This window comes from Bos indicus x Bos taurus, chromosome 2, assembly GCF_003369695.1.
Source record: "Bos indicus x Bos taurus breed Angus x Brahman F1 hybrid chromosome 2, Bos_hybrid_MaternalHap_v2.0, whole genome shotgun sequence".
Classification (NCBI taxonomy): domain Eukaryota; kingdom Metazoa; phylum Chordata; class Mammalia; order Artiodactyla; family Bovidae; genus Bos; species Bos indicus x Bos taurus.
In genome coordinates this window covers 128637769-128659427 of record NC_040077.1, presented here as the reverse complement: position 1 = coordinate 128659427, position 21659 = coordinate 128637769, and the positions used below count along the sequence as shown (strand labels likewise).

Here is a 21659-nt window from a genome sequence, read left to right as displayed (position 1 = left end):
TGGGTCTTCGGTGCCTTGCACAATGCCTGCTACATGGTCGATGCTCAAAAACTTCTTTTTTTTTTTTTTTTCAAAAACTTCTTAATGAATGCAACCCATTTGGGTGGAAAGCGGCTGTCTCCAATGCAGTAGATCCCAAGTAATATTAGGGGAAGCACACTGACTGAAACCGCCCACCCTGGGTAGGCACCACAGTGACCATTTGCATGAATTGTTTTATGACAGGAGATCCTGATAAGGAATATGGAGCTAATAAGCCACCACCAACAGGAAGAGTTCGGGAAAGGTCGAAAGGAGACACCGTGTGTCCATACGCTTCCCAGAATCCCTCTCGCTAGCATCCGTCTTGGCTGAGCAATGCGTGTGCCACCAGGAAAGACTCTGAATTAGAATGATTGGCCAAAGACCACCTGGAAACTAATCCCATCACCATAAAATCCGAGACTGTGAGCCACGAGGCAGAGCAGTTCTCCTGGGTTCCCTTACCCTCCTGCTCTCCTCCTGGGTGCCCTTTCCCCATAAAATCTCTTGCTTTGTCAGCACATGTGTCTCCTCAGACAATTCATTTCCGAGTGTTAGACAAGAGCCCAGTTTCAGGCCCTGGAAGAGTCCCCTTTCCTACAACAGTAAGGGTGTGAAGGGAAAGGGGATCACGTTGGGTAGGTTCTAATCCTAGCCCGGTGATCTTATTCAAGGTCCTAATGCCTCCGTTTTCCCATTTCTCATCTGTAAAATGGTTTTTTGTGAGGATTTAAGTAAATTAATAAAACATATGGAAGTGCTTATTATTATTATCTTCAAATGGGATAATTCAACCTGCTTGGTGAACTTGTTAAGAATAATGTGCCTGGTGCATTGTAAGAGCTTAATGAGTGGCAGCTCTTATAATCCAGTGTTTGGGTTTGGTTTATTTTTTTTTTAATTTTTTAGAGAGCAGAATGCTTTTTACCCTCAAAGAAACCTGTATTCATAAGTCAGGTAAAAGCCGAATTCATGTTACCTATGTCTGCTCTTCCAGGCAGCCCGGATTCCTCTTTGGAGCCCTCAGGCTCCAAGGAACAGATAGAAAATCTCTCATTTAATACACCGCTATCGTTTTACCATCAAGGAAACTAAGGTTGGGGATATAGTTTTCTAAGTCAGACAAGGCAGCACCAAAATGGGATCTAGACTGCATATCTGCATCCCCCAAGCCACAATCAAAACCCTCATGCTGTGCGCGTAGAAGTGACCCTACCTGGAAAAGCTGGAGAGGAGTGCTTCCCTGAGACTGACACCCTTTGCTGAATGTTGCCAAGGCCACCCCTGAGTGAGACCGGAAATGGTGCCAGCCGAGTTCTCAGCCCTGGGTTGAATGAGTGAAGACACGTGTAAGCCTTTATCAGCTCCCACACCCCTGTTCTGCCACTGCTGGGTGCTTCCTCCCTGCGCCCCTGCAGCTCCAGTCCCATTTCCCTCCAACTCTCTTCCCCTATTTCCCTTAGGAAACATCCCCCTCGCCCCCATTAAAGAATGGCTTACCCCACGCAGAGTCCAGCCTAGAAGGGGGATGCTTGGATGGTGGTGGCCAGCATCGGTGCCTCACTCAGGCTTGGCGTGACCACCAACCTATGGTTATTGTCCAAATTAAGTAAGGGCAGGAAATGCAGACTTCTAGATGGAGGACCCAACAAGAAAACATCCGACAACAGGATGCACAGAGCCACAGGAAACCCAGTTCCCTGTCTGCCTTCCCTCTGAGCAGATAGAAATCTCTTTTGGAGTCAGAGCTTCTGGCTTCTAGACAAGCCTTCCTCCAGGGCGAAGACTGGTCTGAAAGCCCCAAACAGAGAGAGACACTCGGTGCTTTGCTGCGCCGGCCACTGTTCCCGTTCCACCTCTGCCATGGCTGGTCATGTGACTTTGGGCAAGTCCCTTCAACTTCCTGAGCCCCTCTTCTCATTTGTGAAATGACAATGACAAAACCTGTCCCATTCTCCTTGGGAAAACCAAACTGGCTGACCACCGCTCCCCCACCCCCACCCCTCCCATGGCTTTTTAACCATGTCCATGGGGAGGCTATGATGGGGTACCAGTCCTTTCAAAGTTAGCAGAGGCTTCATGTCTGTGTGTTTGTTAGGGGGAGGAAAGGTTCTTCTTCTTCTTCTTTTTTTAATCAGTTGTGTCAATGGAGTTCCAAATATTAGGTTTTGGTTTTCAAAACCATTTTGTGACCTGACTTTGTACACATGTAATATTAAAAGAGAAACCACCTGATGTATGGCAGAAACCAACATAATATTGTAATTATCCTTCTATTAAAAATAATAAAGGGGAAAAAAAATTCGGTGGGAGGGGGAGAAACAACCAACCAAGTGCTTTTCCCACCAAAGAAAAATGCCAAAGCCCCCAAACTACATGACTCTCTTTCCCCAGAGAGCACGTCCACTCTGCAGTGGGTGTGCAGGACCTGGAGTTCTGACTCCTGCCGAGTGTCTGGGAAAAAAGCCTTGAGAGCCAGGAAGCTGCTCAGAAAAGAATCACCTGGGGTTTTTTCTGACCTGAACTGAAAGTGTGAAGTGAAAGAGCATCACAGTCCCAGCTAGCTCCTCTGTACTGCTGTGCTGAAAGCCCAAAGGCACTGGGGTCACAGGTGAGTGAGCCGGCCCTGGCCTTTTGATGGTGGCTGCCACCCCTGCAGTGAGAAGCTGAGATTGTAGACTGGCAGCAATCTTTTTTTTTTTTTTAGTGTCAGACCATACTCCACGGCATGTGGGACCCTGGTTCCTTGACCAAGGATTGAACCCACACTCCCTGCGTTGGGAGGCAGAGACTTAACCACTGGCCCACTGGGGAAGTCCAGGAACCATAATTTTTTATCTCTGACTGGGAATGGGGAGGCCTGGGTTCCAGTCCCTGTTCTGCTACTGAGTGACTTTGGGCAGGTCCTTTCTCCTATCTGGGTCTTTTCTCATCTTCAAAGCAAGTAGATTGCTGGGTCACTTCTTCGGTCTCCTCTGGGAAACTCACCATGTTGGATCCCAGTATCACACAGGCTTGGCAACCAGACCTCTCTGGATTCAGCCAGCCCTGGATTCAATTCCTGCTCTGTACCTTGTGGGCTGTGTGATGCTGGGCAAGTTACTTCACCTTCCTGAGCCTCTGCTTCATTCACCTGTAAACTAGGAGAAACACTACCCATGTCACACCATCGTGCAATCAAATAATAGAAATTTACAAAATGTACGGTGGCTTACAGTATGTGTCCAATGAAAGGCAGGAAATAATAGAGTTAGTTTATAGAATTCTTACAGGATTCTGGGCTTGTTCCACTTTTGTCTGAGAACTTAGGCATCTAGAAAGTTCTTCAGGACTTCCCTGATGGTTCAGTGGCTAAGAATCTGCCTGCCAATGCAGGGGACACAGGTTCAATCCCCAGTCCAGGAAGATCCCACATGTTGTGGGGCAGCTAAGCCCGTGAGCCACAACTACTGAGCCCACGCTCTAGAGCCCATGCTCCACAAAAAGAGAAGTCACCACAATGAGAACCCTGAGCCCTGCGACAAAGAGTAGCCCCTGCTCGCTGCAACTAGAAAAAGCCCACGAGCAGCAACGAAGTGCAGCCAAAAATAAATAAATAAATAAAATTTAAAAGAGAAAATAAAGTTTTTCATTCATCCTTAGGGGACACTTTTTTTTTTGGAAAAAAAAGCCCCCAAACCAACCTTGTTTGAGCTGCATAAATAATCCATTACTAATAGATCAGAGTTAGGCTCTCCACTTGCTTCTCAGCTGGCTGGGCTCTTGGCGCTACACTCAATCATAGGAAGAGTCCTGAGGCCGTCCTTACCCCTTTCTTCTCCTAGTTTCCCTCTGTGCTTGATAGCACTTGGTTGCAATTGCCACAAGTTTCTCTGGAGTTTTGGACTGTGGGCTATATTCCTTTGCCCAAATCTTATTTATTTTATCAGGCCCTATATCAAAAGTCACCTCCTCCAGGAAGCATTCTCTGGTTTCTTCTTACTGCTCCACATGGATGAAACTTATTGAGTCCTACTGCAGGGATCACCGCCTACCTTCCATTATTTGTGCCTATTCCTTGTATTGCTTCCTGGACTGTGAGTTTCTAATTTTGAGAATAGAATCTGGGTCAGGGAGCAGCAGCATCTTCGTATTCTATTCCCCCTTACACCAAAAAGAGTTTGCAGTAGATTCTTGGTGGAGATCTTCTCATGAAGGGCCTGAGCTAAGCAAAGCAGCCCTATGGAGCTGGAACTCAGCCCACATAAGCAAGGCAGTTCGATGGCCCCCAAGCCACTGCTCCACGTTCCAAAGCCACAGCAGATACTGCCCATTGCTCCCAGTCTTCCTGTGCCCCAAGCCTCACTCTCAGCTTCTCACCATAGTGCTTCTGGCCCGCAGATCCAGACTTCCGGAAAGAGGCGGGAACCACAAGCAACAGGTCAAAAGCAGAAAGTTAACTAGAAGGTTGGTAAATGTCCAGGCTCTTTAACCTTATAAACAGACCACCAGGATAGTCATTCCTAAAATGGATTTGGCCGTGGAGGTGGGACGGCATGTGGAGGAAGGAACTTACAATTTCTCCATCAATATGAATCAGAAGAGAAGGTTGTTGATGGGAGTCAGAGTATAGAAACTGCCCTAGGACTCCCCTAGGTCTAAAAATCTGCCTGCCAATGCAGGGGACCTGGGTTCAATCCCTGGTCCGGGAAGATTCCACATGGCCTGGGACAACTAAGCCACAACTACCGAGGCCTGAGTGCTGCAGCTACTAAAGCCTTGCCCGCGTGAGCCTGCGCTCTGCAGCAAGAGAGGCCACTGCAACGAGCAACCCCTGCACTGGAATTAGAGAGCAGGCCCCACACGCCGCAAATAGAGAAAGCCCGTCAGAGCAATGAAGACCCAGTGCAGCCAAAAGTAAGTAAGTAAATAAATAAATAAATAAATAAATATATATATACTTTTTTTTTTTTTTTAAAGAGGAGAGATACGAAGAGCTGCAAAGGGGTTATTTTCCAAGCTGATTTCTCCAGTATATTCCTCCTGGATTTCCAGCCCTTGAGCACAGGGCCCTGGTAAAAAGTAGGCTCTTATGTATCCTAAAGTTAACTTATTGAATGAATGAATGAACGTCTATTAGAAAAAAAGCGGGTTTCTTCAGATTCTCATCTTTCCTTTCCCCTCAGCGGCCAGGAAGCTCCGAGTTGAATGCAATGCAGGCCAGCAGTGCTGGGTCATTCAAGATTGGTTCCTCATTTACTTCTTGGTCCTTTTAGGGGTTTCTAGTGCTTTGCTTCTATTTCCACTGCTCTAATTCATAACACAGGCCACCTCCAGTCCTTTTAGGAAATAATTTGTAATTTACAGAATTGGGGCAAAAGATTATTGAGGTCTCCTTGATAATTCCTTTCTAAATGCCTATTGCTTGTGGAAGAAACCCAGTCCCTATGAGTCTCCCTTGTGGGGCTGAAGGATTCTCTCCCAAGTCCGCTATCTATACACCATTCAACATCCCCACCCAGAGGTCCACGGAGTTACTTCCTGCTGTCTGGACACTCATTCTCCCTCGATCTTCCTTCCTCATCCATCTGCATCATCTCCAGCCTCTCCTCCCAGGAGGAATTGAGCTACATGAAGCCTGAGGCCTCTTTCCACTGTAGTGAAGGTTAAACGTCAAGACTTTGGAATGAATCATTGTAGGATTCAAATCCCAGCTCTGCCACTGATGGGCTGTGTGACCTTAAGGCAAGTTACTCAAACTCTCTGGGCCTCAGTTTCTTCATCTGAAACTGGGGAAATTAATACCTGCATGCTTTTTTAAAAACTGTTCACAAGTTTATTGCTGAGTTGCAAAAATGTTTCCCCTGTAATATCTGCATGCTTGACATCCACATGAGATAATTATTTAAAACGAGCAATAGCTTGGCTGCCTAACTGAAAGGTAGAGTTGTGAGTATGATGTAGTAGAAAGAAAAGGATTCCAAGTTAGGAAGCAGGTACTCAGGGTTTGAACCTGGCACTGAAAGTGGACGTGTTAGTTGCTCAGTTGTGTCCGAGTCTTTGCAACCCATGGAGTGTAGCCCACCAGGCTCCTCTGTCCATGGAATTCTCCAGACAAGAATACTGGACTGGATTGCCTTGCCCTTCTCCAGGGGATCTTCCCGACCCAGGAATTGAACTCAGGTCTCCTGCGTTGCAGGCATTTTCGTTACCATCTGAGCTACCGAAGCTGGCTTTGGGACTGGTTAGTTCTGCGGAGAAGTCACTAACTCTGTGTGGCCCCTGAACTGCCGTATGAAAAGAAGATCGAAGGATAGTAGTGATGGGCCTTTGTATTGTACTACTGCCCTCTCTTTGATATCTCATTTAAACCTGATCTTATTTTCCAAATTTTATAGATAAAGAAATTGGGGTCCAGGGATGCTAAGAGGCTGGCTGGGGGTACAGAAATCTGTGCTTTTATTCATTCCTCTGAAGACCCAGGGTCCTATATTATTGTTTACATTCTTTACAGCTTCCAAACCAGTACTCAGTAAATTAACTAATCTGAAATCTACCCACAGGACAATTTTGTTGAGTCTTTTCAATATCTTCTTTTCAACTACCTTCAGTTCAGTTCAGATCGTGTCCGACTCTTTGCGACCCTATGGACTGCAGCACGCCAGGTCTCCCTGTCCATCACCAACTCCCAGAGCTTGCTCAAACTCATGTCCATTGAGTCGGTGATGCCATCCAACCGTCTCATTCTCTGTCGTCCCCTTCTCCTCCCACCTTCAACTATCTTACACTCCAGCAACTTCCCTTTCAAAGAATGGACCCATCAGGCCCACATTCAGAGTATATTTTATTTGACAGTTTGCACAGCAGGGGAGGGCTCATAGCCATTATATGAGGCAGGTGGCATTCCTCGAGCAAATGGATTCAGAAAGGGCAAGGCCTTTGCTCCCAGTTTATAGCAAGTGGCAGGCCAAGCCAGGACTTGAGCCTTCGTGTTCTGACAAAGTCAAGTTGATAAAGGGACAGGATCTGGTGCATGACTCTGCCCAGGCGACACCAGACACTGGCAGTCTTTTGCCTTTAATCCCAGGGGCAAATCACATCTCTTTTCTTTTTGTCTTTTTCCTCTTCTGACCAGTTTCACTCCGTCATGCCTCCATTGCTAGCATTCTCTGGCCTAGATTTTAGTCCTGTCCCCATCAGCCTGGTGAAGTCCCGGTCTCATCTCTTCACCCCAACAGATCTGCCAGACAGGCTGAAATCCAGCCCTGACTCAGCCGACTATTAGCTCTGCACCCTCAGATAAAGTCACTTACTTTGTTCACTTCTTTCCCTCAGTTTCCTCACCTGTAAAATGGGAATAACATATAGAATATATTTCTTCGGTGACAGTGAAGCAAGAGAACTAGCTGGGAAACATCATGCTTAGTACATTGCCTGGCCCAGAGTTCGCCTGCCAGCGATGGCAGGCTTTACATATACCTATAAGGTGTATACATATTGTAACGTTCTCCTCTCTTTCTCAAGTTGCCTTGTCTGCTATGCCCTTGGGCTGTATGGGTACAGAGGCCTGGTTCCTGGGAGACAGGAACCAGAGGTGGGACGATGTTAAGAGAACAGAGGGAGAAGATCCTATTTCCATTCAGAATTTTTGGAACTGAGTGAACAGGAAGCTGAGAATGTTCCTGGGAGCCTGGTGGGTTATTAACCAGGCTGGGGCAGAGAAGTCAGCATAGGGACTTCCCTGGTGGCCCAGTGGTTAAGACTCCACGCTGCAATGAAGATCGAAGATCTTGTATGCCACAACGAAGACCCTGCGCAGCCAAATAAATATTTTTTTAAAAAAGAACCAGCAGCAGCCAGCACCCATCAGCCTGCAATTATGGGGCGAGCTCTGGGCCAATGAGACAGGAATCTGGATTCCAGTCCAGATTTTGAGTAGAACTGTTCTGTAGCCACCTCAGGCAAAACAGTCCCCTTTTCAGAATGTCCATCTGCACCAGGTAAGATCTCAAAAGCCTTCTCGTTTGGTCCTTTCAATTTGTGAGTTGTGCAATTAACCTTGTGGGCTGGGGCAGGGCAGGGTGGAGGCGGGGAGTGGGTGAGGGGATCTGTCAGGTTGCAAAAGAGCTCAAGTGAGAAAGACTCGAGCAACAGTTCTCAAACTCTGTGGGCTCAACACCCCTTTACCATCTTGAAAGTTGCCCAGATCCTCAAGGGCTTTCCTTGATACAGGTCTTTCAAACAGTGACTGGTTAGAAACTAAAGCTGACAACTTAAAAATGATATTTAATCAACCTGTTCTGTGTGAAAGAGATAATATGTTTTTAATGCCAATAATTTTGGGGGGCAGATCTCTTTGCTATCTAGCAGCTGGACTCTCATCTCTGCTTCTGCATTCAGTCTGTTGTGATATATCATTGTGGTTAAAGTGTATGAGGAAAGGGGGTTTGTTGCTGTCCCCTGGAGCTTCCTTTGTGGCAGGCACTATGTGGAGGCCTTTTACCTACACGCCCTCTCTCCTTTATCCTGCCAGCTCCTCTTTCGGATAGGTTCTTATTTTCACTGTCTTAGAGATCAGGAGGAGAAGGCAATGGCACCCCACTCCAGTACTCTTGCCTGGAAAATCCCATGGACAGAGGAGCCTGGTGTGCTGCAGTCCATGGGGTTGCTAAGAGTCAGGCACGACTTAGCGACTTCACTTTCACTTTTCACTTTCATGCACTGGAGAAGGAAATGGCACCCCACTCCAGTGTTCTTGCCTGGAGAATCCCAGGGACGGGGGAGCCTAGTGGGCTGCCCTCTATGGGGTCGCACAGAGTCAGACATGACTGTAGTGACTTAGCAGCAGCAGCAGCAGAGATCAGGAAAGTGAGGTTCAGCTGGAGGAATTTGCCCAAGGTCAGACGGCTTGTAAGTGGCAGAGTCAAAACTCAAAGCCAGGATGCTATGTTCCACTTGGCACTGGAACCCGTCCATGAAGACCAGGCCGGCTTGTCTGGAGAGGGGCAGAGGTCTTTCTCACACTCCAGGTAACAGTCTCTTCCCTGGTGTCCTTTTCTACCTTCCCTCCTTGGACTGCTTCCTCTAACCAAAGCCTCTCACACCACCGTTAGGGCCAGGGCACTCAAAAGTCAGCTCCAAGAGGGCTGGGGCTCATCGTCTAGTTTGCTTCCTGCTGTGTCTTGGGGGCCTAGAACTCCCCGGCTTGTGGAAGCTGCTCAAGGAGCATTTGTCAGATGAATTGGTTGAAGGAGTTCTCTGACACTTGTGAAAATCCCCAAGGAGGGTTCCCTTCTTCAAGATGCTCAGAGCAGGGACTTCCCTGAGGATCCAGTGGCTAAGAAACCACCTTCCAATGCAGGGGACGTGGGTTCCATCCCTGGTCCGGAAAGATTCCACATGTGGGAGGATCCCACAAGGGGGGGTAGATATGCCCCCCAAAATTATTGGCATGAAAAACACATTATCTCTTTCACATGTAACAGGTCCATTAAATATCATTTTAAGTTGTCAGCAATGAAGTCTGTGAGCTGCTACTATTGAGCCCGTGTACCTAGAGCCCTTGATCTGCCATGCAACGAAGGAAGCCACTGCAAAGAGAAGCCCACACACCACAACTAGAGAAATGAAGCTGAGCACAGCAATGAAGACCCAGCACAGCCAAAAATAAATAAATAAGGAAAAAGCTAAAAAAAAAAAAAAATGTCCCGCATTGATACAACCGATCCTTTTAAGGGGGAAAAAATGGACGATATATCAGCAAGAAGGGCATGGCTGGCTTCACATTTCAAAAGTGCCTTGCTAAGGATCTGTGGCAAAAAGACTTGGGTAAAAGCTTTCAGAGCCTGACCTGCCTGCCTGGCACGTACCTGGCAGAATGGAATCACAGGGTGGAGGGACTGTACCTTAACGGCGGTGGACCGAGCACTGGGCTTTGCGTGTAAACTCAGTCACTCCGCACCATAAGGTGGGCAGGGTGGTTCTATTCTCCTGTCTCTCATTCACAGACAAGGAGACAGAAGCACACGGAGATGAAGTGACTCTCCTGAGGTCATACAGAGAGCAGAGCCCACCTGGAACCCAGGTCCAGGTCCATCAGCCTCATGCTCAGTGGGGTCTTGTACCTTTCTCCTGGGGACCTCCATCCTTGGAGGGGAGGGGGGCGGTTCTTCAAATACTGTAAGTACATAGCCTTCCCTGTTTCCTGCTTTAGCAGATCCCAGGAGACTCAAGAAGGGCGCCTTGGCAGGCTGTCTGAAACGTGTCTTAGTTCTGGCCTACAGGGAGCACCTCTGTGATTCAGGGCATCACTTTGATTCTGTGCTTTTTGTCTTCATATTCATTTATTCATTTATCTTTGGCTGCGTTGGGTCTTCACCGCAGTACACGGGCTCTCTCTGGTTGTGCATAGGCTCAACAGTTGTGGTGCACAGACTTAGTTGTCCCAAGGCGTGTGGAATCTTCCCTGACCAGGGATTGAACCCGTGTCCCCTGCAATGACAGGCAGATTCTTAACCACTGGACCACCGGGAAAGTCTCTATCCTCATCTTTATAGTAGGACTAAAGTTCTATTGTTCTCTTTCAAAGAAAACCCGCTACAGAAAATTTTAGGAATTCAATCATTAGGGCTTCCCTGGTGGCTCAGGTGGTAAGGAATCCACTCGCACTGCAGGAGACTCAGGTTCAATCAAACCCAGGTTCAATCCCTGGGTTGGGAAGATCCCCTGGAGAAAGGAATGGCAACCCACTCCAGTTTTCTTTCCTGGAGAATCCCACGGACAGAGGAGCCTGGTGGGCTATAGTCCATGGGGTTGCAAAGAGTCAGACACGACCTAGAGACTAAACCACCACCACCAATCATTACAGTGTAAATGCCTGGTAAGAGTCTATGGCTCCCCTTACCCTTGAGGGTACTTGCTGCTGGTGAAAGCTTGGTCAGGAGTCACTGGGAAGCCTGGTGAGGTGAGTGGATGGGTTTGGGAGCATTGTTGCTGCTGCTGCTAAGTCGCTTCAGTCGTGTCCGACTCTGCGACCCCAGAGACGGCAGCCCACCAGGCTCCCCCGTCCCTGGGACTCTCCAGGCAAGAACACTGGAGTGAGTTGCCATTTCCTCCTCCAATGCATGAAAGTGAAAAGTGAAAGTGAAGCCGCTAAGTCGTGCCTGACTCTTAGCGACCCCATGGACTGCAGCCCACCAGGCTCCTCCATCCATGGGATTTTCCAGGCAAGAGTACTGGAGTGGGGTGCCATCGCCTTCTCCGGGAGCATTTTAAAACTGTTAATTACACCTGGAAGAGGGTGGTTACCCCTTCCACCTGTGAAGTATTCTCTGTAGGACAAGCAAGGTGTTGTAACCCCGGGGTGCAGAAAGGCCATTAAAATAAGCTGAGGGCTTTTTACAGTGGCTTCTCTGCACAGCAGAGAGTGGGAAAAGGTTAACCACGTGTGGTAAGTATTCTGAATCCCCCTGTGGTTTCTTTGCAGGCTGTTCTGCCTCTTTCTGGCTTGCTCAGATCCCAAAGGGTGGGGTCCCTCCCTAATCTTGATTCTGATTGTTTCTAGGGTTGCAGCAGCCCGGGAGGGGAGGCTGGTCCTGGATCAGAGGCAGCAGTGGTGGGGTGATGATGCGGAGAGCCCTGGAGGCTCAGCCCTTGAAACATACCAGTGATCATGACAAAGATAGAAAGTAACACTGAGTGAGTGCTTACTGTATACTGTGGGCCAGACCCCAAGCTACACACTTTACACTTAACACATACATTCTACAGGACAAGCCAGTGAGGGAACTGGTACGACTTCCATCCTATAATTAAGGGAACTGGCACCAGCAAAGAGGCTCTGTTGTCCGTAGGACTTCAGGCCACCAAGATCTGTGAGTGGTGACAGAGTGGCTAGAGGGTCACCAGGGCGGCTGGACAGGGGCTGGTGATAAATTAAACTCAGTGTGGGTACTCAAAGCCACGGAGAGATGAGGAGAGGCCAGCAATCTGGGAGTTAACCCTTACGGGCACTCCAAGATAGCCCTCTACGATACCGTGTGTTCATGTGCTTTGGGGAATCTGTCTGGCTTCTGGCCTCTGTGGCCGTGAAGAGGAAAGCACGTTAGCATTTCTGGCCTGGGATCTGGGATCGGATCCAACAAGACTGATTCCTTCAGTAACTTGAGCGTTAACCTGGATTTCTATCTCCTGCTTCTGTGAAGAGAGGTGATAAGCAGGTAAGAATCCACTCAAAAGCTTCCCTAGTGGCTCAGTGCCTGCAATGCGGGAGACCTGGGTTCGATCCCTGGATCAGGAAGGTTCCCCTGGAGAAGGAAATGGCAACCCACTCCAGTATTCTTGCCTGGAGAATCCCATGGACGGAGGAGCCTGGTGGGCTACAGTCCGTGGGGTCGCAAAGAGTCGGACACGACTGAGCGACTTCACTTCACTTCAGATAGAGGTTTAAGAGACAGCCCTGAGTCACAGATGTGAGTTCTGATTCTGCCTTTTGTGAAATCTGTGGTCTCCTGGGCAAATTACCTCACCATCCTGAGCCTCAGTGTCCTTATCTGTAAGATGGGGATAATGAAATTATCTCCCCCCAGGGCTGCTGGTGAAGACTGAACGGGGTGGTGGTATGCATACAAAATGTATAGCAAGTTGCCAGGCTGGCGCTTAAGAAATCCTCGAAAACGGTAGCTTTTGTTTTGGCTGCGCTGGGTCTTCACTGCTGCATTCGGACTTTCTCTAGTTTCGGTGGGAAGGCTTCTTGCTGCGGTGGCTTCTCTTGTTGCGGAGCACAGGCTCCAGCGTGCAGGCTCAGTGGTTGTGGTGCACGGGCTTAGTTGTCCTGCGGCGTGTGGCATCTTCTCAGACCAGGGATCGAACCCATGTCCCCTGCACTGGCAGGCAGATTCCTAACCACTGGACCACCAGGGAAGTTCAGTATTAGCTATTAATGTTTATCGTTCTTGCGTGCATTTTCTCTGCCAGGTTACTTAAGGATCATATCCAAAATTTCAAAGAGAGAAATAAAACAGAATGAGGTGATTGGATTACACCATCTTTCAGCTTTTCTGACTCAGGAACTATTTCACAGTAATATATAATTTTACAAACCCCAGTGAGAATTATATGGACTGTGTCATAATTTTCTATGGTCCATGAAAAAGGAAGTGTTTTAAGTCAAATGTACTATTTGTAATGTGTCTTATTTCCAAAATTTCCTTAACATTTATTTAACTTATATGCCTAATATGTAAAAACAAAGTTTACTTCTCCACGGTTTACAGTGACACATGTGCTTGATTTACTTTAAATTCATGACCGAAGAAAATGCATGGTGGCTGAACAAATTTTAAAATGATGTTTTATGGAGGCACCAAATGGACTTTAAAATAGACTGACATGGGGAATTCCTTGGTGGTCCAGTGGTTATGACTTGGCGCTCTTACTGCCAGGGGCCCCGGTTCAACCCCTAGTCCGAAAACTGAGATCCCAAAAGCCTCGAGGGATCATTTATGTGAGTTGAGGTTTTGCATTCTTGCATCTGATTGCTTAAAAAGCTGAATTGTGGCTTTTAAAAAGAATGTTATGCTGTTGTATGGTAAGATAAAATAGCTCTCAGGTCCCTATGTATAAGCACCTCTCTGCATATGCCTTGCAGGTATAGATCACTTTTCTGTGCAACACAGGAAAATAAAAACTACATGTTATTTTTTCTTTTAACCATCTTTGACATTTCGTAACAGAATTTTCCTGGTAAGCCATGTAAGGAATTTGATCAGATAAATACAAATGATAAATCTGGAGGCAAATCTGTGAGGTCATTATCTTCCTTCTTCTACTTCCTTGTTTATTCAGCCTCAGAGTTCCCTTTGCGTCCTTTGTTTGTTTGTTTGTTTTTTAAATGTACTTATTTATTTGGCTGCATTGGGTCTTAGTTGCAGTACACAGGGTCTTTGTTGAGGTGCACTGACCCTCTAGCTGTGGCAAGCTGGCTTACCGACTAGGGATCAAACCCCAGGTCCCCTGCACTACAAGGTGGATTCTTCAGCACTGGACCACCAGGGAAGTCCCTGATTCCTTTCTTTAATCATTGGTTCATTAGAGGTATGAATTAAACAACATAAGATGAAGATCAGTGTAAAACCATGTATTAGCCAAAGCCACGCCAGTGGTCAAAAGATGAACCGCCTGGTTGGAAGTCATGAGAGTATCATTTATTTGATCACCACTAACTATTGCTTTTGATTCTTCCATTTATTTTATTAAAAAATTTTTTTTGGCTGTGCCATGTGGCTTGTGGGATCTTAGTTCCCCAACCAGGGATCAAACCCAGGTGCCTGGCAGTGAGAGTGCTGAGTCCTAACCACTGGAATTCCCAATTCTTCCATTTACCTTAAGAAGTTCTCACACTGAGAAAAATGTCTTTTAAATGGCAAAACAATTATTCACTAATTTTTTTTTAATGGAAATGTTCTAATAATGTGAACCTTCTGGAATAGCTTCTTCCTTGTTGGGATGAGCTGGTGGAAAACAGTGGAAAGACAGATCTGGGCTCGACTCTTGTCTCTGCCATTTACCTGCTGCGTCTGAGCCTTGGCAGCCTCACCTGCGCAGTGGGTGTTGTATACAACGACTCAGAGACAGTCCACGGAGCCCCAGTCCCTGCTTTTGGCTTCTTCAGATTCCCCAGGATCCAGACAGATCCCTGGAGACCCATAAAGGATGGACTTGTTGCGTTCTGACAGAGGTAACACTGAACGCAGCTGTGATTCTCAAAGAGGAACTTTGGGGTGGCCCCAACCCCCCAGGAGAGGAAGGCGGGGGGACTTTGGTGGGAGAGGCTGCCTCTGACTCGCTGGGTGAGCGGATCTGGGGCCTCCCCTCTGGGGGCATCAGCAGGTGGGGGAGGAGAAGAGAAGCAGGAAAACCCACAGGATGCCCGACCTACCCATGCGGTCACCCGCTTGAATGTAATACTCACAGTTTTCTCTCCCATGCTGGGTGTGATGACGCTGGGGAGGCTCCTCCCCACCTGACCCACCCCATCTATCTGCCCTGGTCTGCCATTTTCTTTCCTTTGGGGGCCTTCGCTGCCTGAGGGCGGTGGGGGGGGGGCGGGGCAGGACACCCTGCAGACCCTACCTCTCCAGAATATGATGGGAAAACGGAATAAAGGTCTTGTCCTTTTCTGCTGGAGGAGGGCTGACCCTGGGCCCGCCTTGCACCTTAGTGCTTAGGAGGCAGTTTCCACGTCTGTTCTCCTGTCTGATTCTCGCCACAATGTACCACAGTTCTGGATTCGGATAGACCTGGGTTTAGGGCTTTGCTTTGCCACGTGACCAGCCGTGTGAACTTGGGCAAGGCTTTATGCCTGGGTGAATTTCAGTTTCTCACCTCTCAAATGTGGGTAGCAATAGCATTTCCCCCACAGGCTGCTGCGAGAATTGAAAAAGGTAAGGCTGCAGGTCTAGCAGAGCTCCAGCATGTTGTACTAGAATGCTCAGTAAATGTTGCTGTTGTTCAGTCGCTCAGTCCTGTCTGACTCTTTGTGACCCTATGGACTGCAGCACACCAGGCTTCCCTGTCCTTCACCAACTCCTGGAGTTTACTCAGACTCATGTCTGTTGAATCGGTGATACCATCCAACCATCTCATCCTCTGTCATCCCCTTCCTCTCCTGCCCTCAATCTTTCCCAGCATCAGGGTCTTTTCCAATGAGTTGGCTCTTCGCATCAGGTGACTTCAGAAAACGCACAAGCACTCCTTTGAGATGGGTAGGTAATCCTACCATAGCTTCATTTTTAGAGTTGAAGAGATTGAGGTTTGCAAAGGAGATGTGACTCAGCCAAGGTCGTCTGACTAATCGGGGAGACTTGGGTCCTCCACAAGGTTCAGCGATCGACAGCACAAGCTTTGGAGCCCACAGCGCAGGACTGGACCCTGGCTCTTCTTCTCCTTGGCCATGTGAGCCTGAGTGACTCCCCATTGCTCTTGAGGCTTGGTTTTCCTTCTCTATAAGGTAAGGCAGCCTGTGTCCCTTCAAAGAGTGCCCTTGGTGTCTCCCAGCTCAGGGACTTTTTGCAGGGGCAGGGGCAGAAAGCAGAAGCTGTTTGAAGACAGCCCTTCTTCCTGTCCTTTGTTAAAAAAATACCTAAGCTCAGTGAGAAGGTTAAGCTGGTGTCCCATGGGTGGAGAGAGAGGAGCCTGCACCTGTAATCGAAGGCCAGGGAGAGAGGCGATGGCCCCACGCAGGGAAAGCACCCGAGGTCACGAGTTCTGTGAGTGCTGGGGGCCTACAAGTGCCTTGGGGAGATGGCAGGACCTCTGGGGGAAGTTGCCGGGTGGCATACCCTGGAGGGTGAACCCAAGACACAGGGCACTCCAGCCTTGGCAGAGAATCTGGGCTCCAGGCATACAGGGGAAGGGAGGAGGGCTGGACTTCAGGGGATCAAACCCCTTTGGACAAGGGGGCATTCATCATAGGAGGAGCCCGGGTGGCTTCTCTCACTGTGCTCTGTAAGTGACCCTAAGAGTGAGGAGTAGGGGAGGGGATAGCTCAGTTCACACTGAGATCCACTCTCTGACTTGCTCAGTAGGATGGGGGCTTGGAGTCCTATTGAATGTGCTTTAATAAGAATGTATAAAAGAACATTTTATGCACATCTGAGATCAGGGAGAAAGGTGAAGAGACGCAACAAGATGAGGAGGGAAGAGAAAAGACTGGCCCCGAGGGCTTCGCTCAGCTGAACCGGGCTGTCATTTTCCACCTTGTGTGTGTGCTGTGCTCAGTCACGTCTGACTCCTCTGTCCATGGAACTTTCTAGGCAAGAAGGCTGGAGTGGGTTGCCATTCCCTTCCTCAGGGGATCTTCCTGACCCAGGGGTCGAACCCGGGTCTTCTGCACTGAGGGCAGATTGTTTACCATCTGAGCCACCAGGGAAGCCCCTTTCCCACCTTAATCTGACCTTAACCCACCAAAGGGTAAAGGACGTGCGTCACTGATAGAAACGGATGCTTGGGCTCAGGGCAGGTCAGGGACCATCTCTAGGCGAGCCAGAAGGTAGTTACAGACCTGGGGCCAGTGTTGTCGGGGTGCCACCTCCCGGGGTCTCTCCCAGTTCCTCCGCAGCCCCTCCTCCACCTCAGTCCTGGTCTTCATGCCCTGAAGGTGTCCACGTGCTACCCATTCTAGGGGAAAGCAGCCCCACAGCCTCACTCGTCCTCATCTCTAGTCCAGGGCCAGGGTGGATTCGGTGAAGGTCAGAATCTTCACCTCAGCCACTCCCTGAGCCCAGCACACGTGCCCACGGCAGTGCTGGCATCATCTCATCAACCCTCCCACGAGCCTGTGAGTGATGGTCTCGGGTCTGAATTTCTCAGAAAAGGAAGCTGAGTGGGGGAGAAGTGGCATGATTTGTCTGAGGCCACACAACTGAAGTGACCTAGCAGCAGCAGCAGCAGCAGGGTTAATAGAGGCAATGCTGGGGTTCATACTCAGGCATTGACTCCGGGGTACACTGTTAGCCCTACTGTTTGCTGAGTGGACCCTCCAGCGAAGTGGATCTCTGGCCTCCTGGGTCTAGAGTGGACCAGACCACACTACACTCCTGAGATGCCCACTGGGCAAGCTGGGTCTCTCTGTCAGTTTCCCCATCTGTACAATGGAGGCCAGGACTCACCAGATGATTTCCAAGATCTCTTCTGGCCCTAGTCTTTGTTTTTTTTTTTCCCCTGGTCCATGATCTTCTATTTAAGCCTGCACCTTGTAAGGCAGGAGAGCCTAGTGGCTGAAGTGTGCGGGGAGCCAGAATGCCCAAGTTCAAGCCCAGCGCTCTCATTGAATGCCCATGTGACTTCGGGTGAGTCACTGAGCCCCGTCTGTAAAGTGGGGAATGACAACAGCACCTGTGGGAGACCGCTGTGAGGATTAAATAAAATTAAACCACGAAAGGTCCTTAGAGCGGTCCCTGGCACACAGCGAGGCTCTCTGAGGCTGCGAGCACCACTGTGCGTCCTGACCCTGGTGGACACAGAGCTGAGAGCTGATTCTTGTCCTAGCTGAGAGGGTGAGGACCACACAGGCCATGAGCCTTCCAGGGGCTAGTCCTGAAAAACTGCAGGAGTCCTCAGAAACATCAGTCCCCTGGCCCCAGGCAGGTCCGCCCAGCTTCTTACCACCCTGGAGGGAAGGGGTACGGTGAGAACACAGGTTTTCTAGAATGAGGAAGAAGCCCTAAATAAAACAACAACAAAGTCTACTCACGGTTGTCTGGTGGTTGAGCTCCCTGACCTTGCTGGACCTTGAGTGCTGGTGATCGCGTGTCTCAGGTCCGGCCCTGTGTCCCAGGCAGAGCTCCTGGGGCTGCTCTCCTCAAACCAGCTTCCTCGCTCATCTGGTTTCTCACAGATGAGTGAGTGTGGGGAGCTCTGGTCTTCCGTGCCTGTCACCACTTCCCCTCTGGGTTCCCGGTGCCACGGTGTTCTTGCCCTTGCAGTTGAATTGCTTCTCAGGGGGATCTCTGGCCAGGGCATAGGCCCAGGGGTCCTGGGATTTGGGTTCCAATCCAGCCTTGCTGTCATGATCTCAAGCAATTCACTTAACCTCCCTAAACCTTAGTTTCTTCATCTGTAAAATGGGGATCAAGTACCAGCCTTACACAGATCACCTAACAGGACATTCTATGCTAACACTTCTTTCCCATCAGACCCGAGCTTTGAAATCCAACTGCCTTCAGGCACCAGGCAGATAACCGATATAAATGGGTGCAGGGTGCTGGAACAGGGCAAGAGGGACTGTGGTGGGGACGGTGGGGAAAACAGGGACCCATCTCTCAGCTCCAGGCAAGACTTGCCACCTGGGAGTGCAAATCTAATTGCCAGATGTTCCAAGCATTTGGAAGATGTACCACATCTTTTAAGAGACACTAGAAATCGTGACTTTTATGTAGTGGCTTCCATTTTTAGAATGTTGACCACAAAGTCAAATCTGAACGTGCTAAGTGGGTCAGATCAAACACCATTTTCAGTTTATGCCTGCTGGACCATGGGCTCCCTGAGGGCAGGGAGTGTGTACTCAACGCCCAGTCCTGAACCTGATAGAGTTCAAACGTCCCTCATACCTGTTATCTCAGATAGAATATTTAATGAGAGTCTACTTCTCCCTAGGGATACATAGATGAGTATGATACAGTTCTTGCCTTTCTGGGGTAATGGCCTTTGATGATCTCATTAGATCTTTTCACCTACTGCCCCTCACAATCCAGGCCTGAAGGGTTAGATTTGGCCAGTAATTCTCAAGAAGGGAGATTTTGGCCCTGAGGTGGAGTTAATAGATTCAGTGAGCAAAATTATAGGATGGTGATATTTGAGACCTGCACGTGCTGAAAAATTATTGTTTCTTATCTGAAATTGAAATGTGACTGGCCGTTCTATACTTTTATCTGGCAACTCTGCCCAGAGGGGACATCTGGCAATATCTGAAGATGTCACACTTGGCAGGGATCCTACTGACACCTAGTGGGTGGAGGCCAAGAATGCCACACACAGCCTACCATGCTTGGGACATGGATTATCCACCTCAGTTCAGTTCAGTCACTCAGTTGTGTCCAGCTCTTTGTGACCCCATGAACCGTAGCACGCCAGGCCTCCCTGTCCATCACCAACTCCCGGAGTTTACCCAAACTCATGTCCATTGAGTTGGTGATGCCATCCAACCATCTCATCCTCTGTCATCCCCTTCTCCTCCTGTCCTCAATCTTGCCCAGCATCAGGGTCTTTTCAAATGAGTCAGTTGTTTGCATCAGGTGGCCAATGTACTGGAGTTTCAGCTTCAACATCAGTCCTTCCAATGAACACTCAGGACTGATCTCCTTTAGGATGGACTGGTTGGATCTCCTTGCAGTCCAAGGGACTCTCAAGAGTCTTCTCCAACACCACAGTTCAAAAGCATCAATTTTTCGGCACTTTCTTTATAGTCCAACTCTCACATCCATACTCAACATGTCAATAGCACTGAAGTTGAGAAATGGCTCTAGATCCAGCCCAGGTCCCTTCTGAGCAAACCCCACTCTGGAAGGCCTTTCATTTGATAACTTATCCCTTGTGTGTGTGGGGGGGCAGTCCTAGGAGCAAGTAATTGTCAGTAAGGATGAGAAGAAATACTGGGGTATTAAGAAAGAAGGAAAAAGAGACAGGATGTAGCTGGGGCGTGGGGGCCACTTGCAGCCTACGTCAGACTTCTGTCTGCATAGGAATTGGGGAACACCAGGGATGAGCTAGGAAAGATCCAGGAGATGCTGTCACGACACTGACTCCTGGACCCCTGGCTTTGAGGAGACCCCATCAAGAAGAAGGGGGAGGTTGGCCTCCCCCCCGAAGCCTGGCTCCCCATTGCAGCCCAGAGATTGGAAAGGCATGCTGAAGGCAGGTCTATGAGAAATGAATAGTGAATGAAGAAAAGAAGGGAGCTAGTTTTGAGGCTAAGGTGGAAACAATGCTGGGAATCCGGGTTCTGCCGCTACCTGGCTGTGTAACAAGTTACTTCCTTTGCCTGGCCTCCATTTCCCCACTTCTAAAATGAGAGGTGCCATTTTTTTCTAGATTCCACATGTAAGTGATATCATACGGTGTCTGTCCTTCTCTGTTGGACTTTCTTCACTTGGGGTGATAACCCCCAGGTCCGTCCATGTTGCTGCAAGTGGCATTATTTCATTCTTTTTAATGCCGAATAATATTCTCTTGTATGTATATTCCACATCTTCTCTATCCATCCTTCTGTCAATGGACATTTGGGTGGCTTCCATGTCTTGGCTATGTAAATAATGCTGCTATGAACATTGGAGTGCGTGTATCCTTTTGAACCATGATTTTCTCTGCATATATGCCCAGGAGTGGGATTGCTGGATCATATGGTAGTGCTAGTTTTAAAACACACATGTTGGCTGAGGACTTGGTAAAATAGTCACGGGGACTTCTGTGCAGATTTTTAGAGCTCTTCTCTAAATTGTTTCTTTTTCTTCATTACTGTGCTGAATACTCTGTTATAACCTAAATGGGAAAATTTGAAAAAGAATAGATATATGTATGTGTGTAATGGAATCACTTTGCTATATACCTGAAACTAACACAACATTGTTAATCAACTATATTCTAAATGAAAAAAGATAGGTGCTTGTACAATTTTCAGAGTCACCTAAAGGGCTTGTTAAAACACACTGCTGGCCCACCCCACCCCAAGTTTCTGACTATGTATCCTGGGCTGAAGGCTGAGAATCTGAATTCCTGACAAACTCCCAGGGGAGTTTGGTCCCAGGGGATGCTTGGGATGTTGGTCCTTGGCCACACCTTGGGCAGCACCGAACAGTGTCATGGGTAAGGGCCCTTCCTGCTCAGTCAGTCCAGGATCTCCGAGTCCTCTGGGTACCATGGGCAGAGCTGAGAGGGCCCACACAGGAAGTCCATTCTCTTTTCCCCAGGGAGGGCAAAGTGCACCTGCCGGGGAGGTTCCAAGAGTTGGTTTTCTGTTCCCAGTGAACAGCCGGCTTCACCAGCCCTTGTTCTGTGAGACGCTGCCATCTACTGGTTGCATGTGCCCATAGCCGGGTCCAGAGCACTGCCATGTTTGGGGCCTGATTGAAAGAGGAAACTTCCCTCCAGTATTCTTGGCTGGA

The 21659-nt window shown here is 48.7% G+C and overlaps 1 protein-coding gene across 1 annotated transcript in view; it reads right to left on the bottom strand.

Annotated features, from left to right (window-relative positions):
* Window positions 1-18464, bottom strand: part of CNR2 (cannabinoid receptor 2) — a 36750-nt gene extending 18286 nt beyond the window's left edge. Inside the window, exon 1 of the mRNA XM_027520475.1 lies at window positions 18254-18464. The gene's annotated coding sequence lies outside the window, so the exon portion shown is untranslated. The remainder of the gene's footprint in view (window positions 1-18253) is intronic.
* Between the last annotated feature and the right edge of the window lie 3195 nt (window positions 18465-21659).